We start from the raw sequence: 9,423 nt of genomic DNA, 5'->3' as shown, positions 1-9,423 counted from the left end.
CGCCGCGAGGTGGCGGTCTTAGCCTAAGCATCGAGCGGCGCTCGTCCGGCCGGCACTGCCTGCACTTTCAGCCGCTGCACCAGCTTTGTTGGCGCGCTTCGACACTGAATGACTAGGCATACGCAGGCAGTTTTTTTCTGACTCGTTCCTGAGGTGACAAAGAAGTTGAGGTACATTGTTAAACAGTTGCGAATGTCTTCTCCATGCAGCTTTTCTGGTAATTTAAGAGTTGATGGGGGCAACACATGCTTTCACCTTGCGACATGTCGTCTAAATTGCTTGCCATCGCGCTGAGTTTTTTCTTCACATCCTTGAAAGCGATGCCCACTCGTTCACCTACTCCACCCATGAAGTGCAACCAAAAAGCGACCACTTTGCTTTATGTTAAAGCTATAATAACTGAGTGGCAACAATGCCATGATTTGAAAATTTTGCAATACATTGCAGAAAGTCTAGGTCGGGAACATGGTCGGGATACTTATATGGGCATTTTCTATCTCACTGCAGCGGCCGCCATCAGGTATCACAGATGCCAGCATTGCTTACATAGCAGGGTTCGTGGCGAGAGCTCTTGAAGAACGTAGAAGGTGCAGCTCCTGGCCAGCCCTTTACCAGTCGGATGGGTCTAGTCCGTTGCTGACTCATTAGCCTACAGTCAAGGGGGGGGGATTAACCTACCCAAAATCAGAGTTCGTCAGTGTTCTGGTGGCCACTAAGAAGGCTTGATATTGCCCCGCCGCATATAAAAATATGCAACGTGCGGCAGCAGCTGGCTGCAGCTATTACTTTCGAGGATCTGGCAGTGCTCCCTTTTTGTTGGCAAAGCAAGGGAGGACCACGCCGCAAGCACAGTATCTGTGGTGTTCGATAATTTCGTGAGGCCACTCTTATCTAACGTAGGAGCTACTGTCACAGACTATAGGGCAGCATATACCGCAAAAAAAAAGCTCGCCAGCCAGCCGCTCCACAGGAAAGTGCTCCGTGTTTAGAATGAACACTATGCGAGAAACATTATAGATCTGGTTTAATCTGCGTAATTAAATCAATCAGGCTATATGCGCCAAAAAACCTTATGCACTGCAGGCTGTTGGGCACGGCCGTGCCCAACATTCCACAGGGAAAAAGGAATTGGCTGATATCTACAAGCGCCGAAAGCAAACGTTTATTGGATGCATTAAAGTTCGAATGAAATACCATTGCTACACAGGAAAACCGACAAAACGCTAATCTCTCTATATAATTTAAGGCTCTAAACTAACGTTTACGTGGATAGCAAAATTAAAATTGACCGCTGTGCTCAAATGTAAAGTAATTCATGTTTGGTGCCATATACAACTGCACAAATAAAAAAAACGCTCTTATGACGATCTGCTTTATCTCGGTCCTAAGTCTGCTTCCGAATTTAGGAAGATATTATACCAGTAAGCTATCTTGTCCTTTGCCGGCGCTCCTGTGCGGTAATTTTCTAGCGCGCATCGCACACAGGCCTGCGACAGCTGCGTTTTCGCGGTTTACGCACGACCGCCTCAGGGAAAGCGCGCATGGGGTAAGCGCGCCACCGTGCGGCGAGAGGAGCGGTAACACCGCTCTCTCAAATTACGCTCTCCTTGTGCGAATGGGATGGCCGGAGCAAACGCGCGCTTCGATCGCAGAGGCCACGCTACCGGGGAGCTGGGTTTCTCCGATGGGTGTGAGATGGCGCTACTGGTACCACTGCTACGAAGTCTTTCGGTTTTGGTTCGCTGTCGCCGCAGACGATGGGGATTTCCAAATAATTCGGACCGAATCAGTCAAGTACCCCACCTAAATGTAGTATAAAACAAAACTGACCACTACATGCAACCTCTGTGCGAAATTTGAGCCCGAACAAACGTGTGGTTAGACCGAGATAATTTTTGTTCGTTTTTCTCTGATTTACGCAACACGCGATAGTAAGAAACTCTATGGCGCAAAATCTCCAACTGTTGCATTCTTACGCTAACGCTATTTCCCCATTAGCGTTCTGCGCATGCACACTCTGGACCCGCTATTCCGCTATGCACGCAATAACGCAAAGCCCGCAGTACTAAAACTCTCTAATGTTCAGTTGTAGGTTTGTAAAAATCGTCACATTGCTTTAAATCCTGTTTGGCTCGTGCAGACACTGTTTCGTTGCACCAGCGTGCATTAAAACGCCTTGAAGGGTCGTGTAGATGCGAGCGCAAGCGCTGCCAAGGCCATCTCGTCGCAGCGGGCAACGTTTGCTTCGTCGTCTGTTTACGACGGTGCAAAGTAAGTTCGCATGGCGAGTGGCAGTCCGGCTCAGCAGACGGTAGCCACGGTGCTGTGCTCTTCGACAGCTGGTAATGCCGCCGACAAGATTAGTCGGCCAAGGCAAACTGGTCGCGATGTCCGCAGACACGCCGCACTTCTTCACAACTCAAAAACCAGGCAATGAGAGTGGGATCCATGACGTCTAGTATCAATTTCGTAGCCCGTCACCCGCGCGAATCGCTTCAGCGCATTCCCTTGTTCGACTAAGCGTAGTGAATTGGGGCGACGTCACGATGACGTAGCAGGAAGGCGGATCCGTGTCGTCACGCCACCGTCACCGCGGCTCGAGCCAATCAGCGAAGAGCGAATGCGACATGTCGCAAAAGGCGACACCGGGAGAATACCACCCCTGGTGGGTTATGCATTACCAACTTCGCATAACCTTGCGTTTGACTGGGAGTATTTCGCTCTGCCAGGCCTGATAGGTTACTGAAAATTTTTCGTGTTTGCCGAGGGAGGCGCTGCGATCGTCGAATAGTGCGGACGTGCCTCACATGCGCTCCGTGATTTTTGGGTCCTTTGACCCGGTTAATCTCATCGGATCTCCAAAATTTCTGTTGGAATCGACGCCGAAAGTGAAGCGGACCACGAGGATACCACTTCTGAGCCGGTGGGTCCATTTTTTCGGATTTTATCGGACTTTGAACTTCCCACGTGGTCGGCCAGGCGTTAGGCCTAACGAGGCTTAGCACGAGCTCGGGGCTCCGCGGCCTTCCCGGCCCCGGCCCGCGGTGAAGACGCATCGGAGCGATGTCCCGAAATAAAACTTCGAGTCAAGAACAACCAGCAACCCTAAGACAACCAGGATTTTCGACAGAATTGCACGAAAACATGGAGGAGGATCTCCATGACACCATTGACGTGGCCCATGTGCCGCTAGGCCACGGAGGCCTCGCCGCCGCAGGAACCCAAGCCCTGAGATGCAGCACTCCAACGACCCTACACCGTCCACAGGTCGACGGAATCGACGCAGACAAAGCAGAAGGCTGGGCAGTCGTCCAGTCAAAGAAGTCGAAGAAACGCCAAGAGGGCGGCGACAGATCGCAAGTCTTGGCGGGAAACTGTGCAGGGAGACTGCCATTTTTTGGCGATACAGGAGGAAGCACAGCTGGCATGACGTCAGCTGCGACGGAGAAGAGACAACGGGAAGGAAGGCCAAGACTACGCATGCCTCCTCTCCCAAAGGACGACATAAAGATAGTCCTCCGACCGAGAGGATTAGTAGTCAAGGACTTACCGCAACACAAAGTGGTGGGAGCGGTGGTCGAGGCCACCGGAAGAGGATGTAAGGAGGAAGACCTCCTCGTCAGACTTCGCCACGGATCAAACATCATAATCGTGAGCACAGCCAACGAGGACGCAGCCAAGAAAGTTCTGCACATCAGGCAGATCAATTTTGGAGGCAAGAGCTTTGTAGTAAACACACACGTGGCGGCTCCGGAGGGAACGCTACGGGGGGTGATTCACGGTCCAGCACCGGACACTACGCCTGAAGAACTCAAGACACACATACGACTTCGCACGCAAGGCGTCAAGGTCATAACGGCGAGAATGCTTGGGAAGTCAAGCACAGCCCTCATCACGTTTGACGGACCCACACTCCCGAAATTCGTTATCTACCACAGCAGCGAATATCGGTGCCACCCGTACCGGCCCACGAGGCAGGTATGCTATACCTGTGGCCAACAGGGGCATCGTATGGATGTATGTCCAAATCCAGACATTAGAGCCTGCAGGCAATGCGGGCTCCAGAACCCAGCAGAGGAACATCAGTGCTCGCCAAAATGTCTGGTGTGTGACGGGGACCACGTCACGGGCACGAGAGAGTGCAAACAACGACTCAAGTCGGCAAGCGAACTGCGGTGGGGACCCCTGCAGCAGCAACGCAAGAGCCGGGACCGCAGCCGCAAGGGAAAGCCGCGGTGGTTCCGGGACGAGAGCCAGGAGTCCGGGCGTGGCGGCAGCCGCGGAGGCAGCCGCAACCGGAGCCAGAGCCGGGGATCCGAACGGGACGAGTCCTTCCCGCCCCTGGGAGGCAGGCAGCAGCAACAGAAGCAGAAGCAAGGACAGGAACAGAAGAAACAGAAAACCGGCGGTGTCAAGGTGAGCTGGGGAGACGGCCCTCCCAAATCGCTCTTTGCTCCGCACTCAAAGACAAACACACAAACCGCTCGCGAGAAGCAGTTAGCGGAAGAGAATAAGGCCCTCAGGCAGGAACTCGGCCAGCTCAGGAAGCAGCTGAGCGAGGTCCTTAAAGAACTACGCGAAATCAGGACGGGGCAGACGCAGCCCAGAACTCAGGTCCCACCGCCCCCAACGGTGGAAACACAACAGCAACAGGAGGGTGAGCTTAAGGCCCTCATAATGAACATGCAGAAACAGACACAAGACCAGATGCAATTTATGCAACAAAAATTCGCACTTCTGGAGCAAAATGTTAGAACACACATTAAGAACCAGAACACGCAGAGAATGACTAACGACGCTAGAGACCGCCTGTTTAACGAACGCAGGTTCAGCACAGAAACCCTAAATAAAAATAACAGTACACCAACATGGCAGAGCGCCTCCAACAACTAGAGATGTGGCAGTGGAACTGCAGGGGGTACAGGCAAAAGCACGGCCTCCTGCAGCAGTACATTTACGCCAGGAGAACTCCACCAGATATAATCATGATACAGGAAACTAATTGCACACCTTCGCTGAGGGGCTACACGTGCCAGGAGGCTGGCCGCACCGCGACCCTTGTCAGTAAAAAACTGGTAGCCATAGCTCATGACGAAATAACGGATACCCGGATCGAGCACGCGATTACAGAGATCATACCCAAAAAGAAAGCGCAATCCAAGAGCACCTTCATTATCAACCTATATAGCCCGCCTAAGCAGAAGGACGGGGACTTCATTAGGCTCTTCACAGAAGCCAGAAAACTAGCGGGCTGTAACACCCTGGTTATAGCAGGGGACTTTAACGCCAAACACCCAAGATGGGGATACAGCAAAGACGATAGGAAAGGCAGGGTAGTCTGCATCGCAGCAGAGCAAACGGACTGCGAACTCTTGACTGACGAAGACCAGCCAACAAGACAGGGCAATAGCGTCAGCCCAGACACGTGTCCTGACCTAACCTTTGTAAGGGGCGCTAGGCAGGTGGAGTGGGAAAACCTACTCGAAAACCTAGGGAGCGACCACTACATACTGAGAATCAGTATCACCGCTGAGAATACCAAGCGGAAAATAGGCAAGACTCGGCTCGTCGACTGGGACGCCTTCAGGGCCCACTGTAGGCAGATGCAAGGAGGCAACATTGAATCTGTGGGGGAGTGGAGTCAACAGCTCAAGGAGATCCAGGAACTCTACACCAAGGAGGTGGATCGAACCGAACAAGCCCCGGAGGTGGACAAGCGGCTCCTCAAGCTATGGGAGGCGAGGCGCGGACTCACTGCGCGGTGGAAAAGACAAAAACTGAACAGGAAGCTCAAGATCCAGATAGCCGAAATCACCAAGCAGGCGGAGGAGTATGCGACACAGCTGGCCAGGCAAGGTTGGCAGCAATTTAGCAGTGCGCTGAACGGCACCCTGAGCACGGCCAGGACGTGGCAGATCCTCAAGTCCCTCATGGACCCAAGCAAAAACAAGTCGGAGAGCGGCAAGGCAATCCGAAGGCTGGTGCACCAATACACCGGTACCGGTACAGACGAACAGCTAATGGAGGAAGTCCGGATCAAATGCTATGGCAACGATCAGGCCCAGAGCTATAAAGAAGAATACCGGGGCGAAGCGAACCCTAATATGGACAGACCCATAACCAGAGAAGAGGTGGTCGAAGTGATCAGGTCTGCTACGAAAAATACGGCAGCAGGAGCAGACAAAATCCGTAACTCGCTGATCAGAAACCTAGGAGATGGAGCCATTGATCAGCTTACTGCCTACTTCAACAAACTCTGGCAGGAAGGAACGGTGCCCGCCGAGTGGAAACATGCGGTCGTCGTTATGATCCCGAAGCCTGGCAAGAAACTACAAGTGGAAAACCTCAGACCGATCTCCCTTACGTCTTGTCTAGGCAAGATGTACGAAAAAGTAATAACGAAGAGAATCCAGTCGCACCTGGAGAGGAACCAACTCTACCCCGATAGCATGTACGGGTTTCGAGCTCACCTGTCCACGCAAGACGTACTCCTCCAGCTAAAGGAGGAAGTACTGGAGAAGATGCCAAGAAGCGGGGAGAACGTTGTCATGGCCCTCGACATCAAAGGGGCCTTTGACAACGTGAGCCACGCCGCCATCATGGAAGGCATAAACGACACGAACTGCGGGAAGAGGGTCCACGACTACATCAGGGCCTTCCTAAGTGACCGGACAGCAACCGTAGGGCTAGGCGAGTTACGAAGCGACGTTTTCGCCACGCCCTGCAAGGGAACACCCCAAGGCTCTGTCATATCGCCTGTACTCTTCAACATGGCGATGCTAGGAATAGCGAGAAGGCTCAAAGAGATCCCGGGTATTCAACACGCGATGTACGCCGACGACATTACCGTATGGACCACCCAAGGGTCGCTAGGAGAGAAACAAGATCGGTTACAAGAAGCTGCCACCTGCATAGAAGACTACGTAAGGGAGAGAGGCCTGAGGTGCTCGACCGAAAAGTCGGAGATCATCAGAATAGGGAGACACCCCACCCAAGCTTCACTGGATGTCGTCCTCGAAGGACAGCTGATCCAGGAAAAGAACCTGGTCCGCATCCTGGGTATGTGGCTGCAAAGTAGCCGCAAATGCAGTCACACCATCACCCTGCTCAAGAGGGCCGCGGAACAAGTGGGAAGAATGATCAGCCGAGTATCTCAGAGAAGATACGGAATGAAGGAAGAAGACACTCTAAAACTCGTGAACAGCTTGATCGTCAGCAGGGTCATGTACTCGCTGCCTTACCACGCTACAACGAAAGCGGAGAGGGAGCAGGCCGACTGTGTCCTCAGGAAGGCCTACAAGATCGCTTTGCACCTACCCAGGAACGCATCAAACGAAAAACTGCTCCAGCTCGGAGTCAGCAACACCTTCGACGAGCTCGCAGAGGCTCAAACGGGTGCACAACTGGTTAGACTCAGAGGCTCCCCCACAGGAAGGGCGCTCCTGAAGAGGTTGGGTCGGAACACCGGTGGTCTGGCTGACAGATACACAGAAGTACCAGACGACCTCAGAAGGACTTTCAATGTAGGGCCATTGCCTAAAAACATGGATCCCAACTTACACGAGGAGAGGCGGAGGGCTAGGGCCGAGCAGATGGACAAAAGGCTAGGCCGATCCGAAAACACACTATATACGGACGCTTCTATGTACGCAAGCGTAGAGAAGCGCACAGCCGCTGTAGTGGTAGTCAATGGTACAGGGGAAATGACCTCCTGCGCTTCAGTGGGAGTGTCGGGGATAGCGGAGGCCGAAGAGATTGCCGTCGCGCTGGCGGTAGCCGAAGGCTATAGAAGAGGCCGCTCCCTGAACATTCTAACGGACTCGAAAGAAACATGCAAGAGTTATACGAAGGGCAACATTAGCGGCATCGCCCTTAGGATCATCGGCGAGGCGGCAGCTTCCGCTGGAAAAACGCCTATACAGCATATCATCTGGGTGCCAGCTCACGCAGGCGTAGCAGGAAACGAAAGGGCGGACAGCCTGGCTCGAGGGCTCACTTACCGAGCAGGCTTATCGGACGCCCCGGAGTTACGGCTACTCACGTGCGAGGGAGGCTACGCAGAGACCCTACAACTTTATAGGGGAACTAGATTGAGGTATCCACCACCACACAGAGCACTGACTAGGGAAGAGGCTGTAGGATGGCGTAGGCTACAGACGAACACTTTTCCTAACCTGTACATATACAGCAAAATGTCACCAACGCAATTCAGATCAGACTGTCCCTGGTGCGGCGGTACACCTACACTCTATCACATTACCTGGGAGTGCGAAAGAAACATAGCATTCCACAATTATCAAACACCGAGTGAGGAGCAATGGGAGAGCTGTCTCTCCAGCAGCGAGCTCGAGGTCCAGAGGGCCTTGGTACAGCACGCTGTTGAAGCGGCACGACTCAGTGGAGCCCTGGACTGAGGGCCCACCCTTGCTCGAAGACTCAAGTCGCCAGCGCCCAAGCAGGACGACCAAGAAGTCTTCATCCCCGCGAATCTCTTGAAAGAGCAATAAAAGTTTTCTCTCTCTCTCTCTCGTGTTTGCCTTTCCTGTATATTAGCCGGGAGAGGAAACGGCATTTGTCAAGACGTTCGATATTTTTATTCTGTGCGAAAGAACAGTTCTTTAGCTGGGTGCAGGTTTGGCATGTTGGAAGAACATAGAACTCCTTTTAACGCTTTAGTGGTAAGGGTGCCATTCAGCGTAGAACTCCGATTAGTTGGCGTCGTCACCGGTGTACGCGGAAAACCGGATTAGTCGAGAGGTTGCTGACGTCAACACGTGGAGCCGTGGAATGAGAAGTGATAAAATAATGCAAAACTAATGAATAGAAGGTGGAAACAAGACTCGAATGTCATTGGACGTCTAAGTATATAAGCAATTCACTTGCGCTGAAATCAGATTTTGAGGCCATAATTCGTGAATCGAACGCTTGACCTGCCGGTCGCGGATAAGGCACGGTGTCCCTAGGCCAGAAAGGCTTTTTTTTCTAACATGATACTTGCAACCATTGTGGAAATAAATAATCTAAATACAGATTATTTACAAAGAACTCAGCTAGTGGCTTCACTGCACTACCATGACAGAAGGCAACACAACTAAAAGGGCCAGGCAGTCTTTATGCTTTTGATGAAAAACATAGCCCAGACAGGTTGTTTTTTTTTCAACATGGTATTTATTACATTCAAGCAATGTCCTTCGTATATGAACTGTGCGCTAACGTTTTGAAAAAAAAAAAAAAAACGTCAGATAAACACGACGCGTTCAAGTCACCAAATATTTGAAAAGAGACGATGGAGAGAGCACATGACTAACGCATCATAATACGGTAAACCTAAGCAACAAGGAATAGAAAAAAAAGACAATGAAGAGCATATTAGTAAGAGCGAGTGCCACTCGGGTCTGAACACATTGCGGGTTTACACTCCCT

The 9,423-nt window shown here is 52.0% G+C and overlaps 1 pseudogene; it reads left to right on the top strand.

Moving 5' to 3' along the window:
* The first annotated feature begins 308 nt into the window (after positions 1 to 308).
* LOC149335119 (uncharacterized) lies at positions 309 to 989 on the top strand (annotated as a pseudogene).
* The last annotated feature ends 8,434 nt before the right edge of the window (positions 990 to 9,423 follow it).

The sequence above is a fragment of the Amblyomma mixtum genome, chromosome 7, assembly GCF_055824585.1.
Source record: "Amblyomma mixtum isolate Tamu chromosome 7, ASM5582458v1, whole genome shotgun sequence".
In the NCBI taxonomy this organism is placed as follows: domain Eukaryota; kingdom Metazoa; phylum Arthropoda; class Arachnida; order Ixodida; family Ixodidae; genus Amblyomma; species Amblyomma mixtum.
This window is presented reverse-complemented; position numbering and strand designations above follow the sequence as displayed.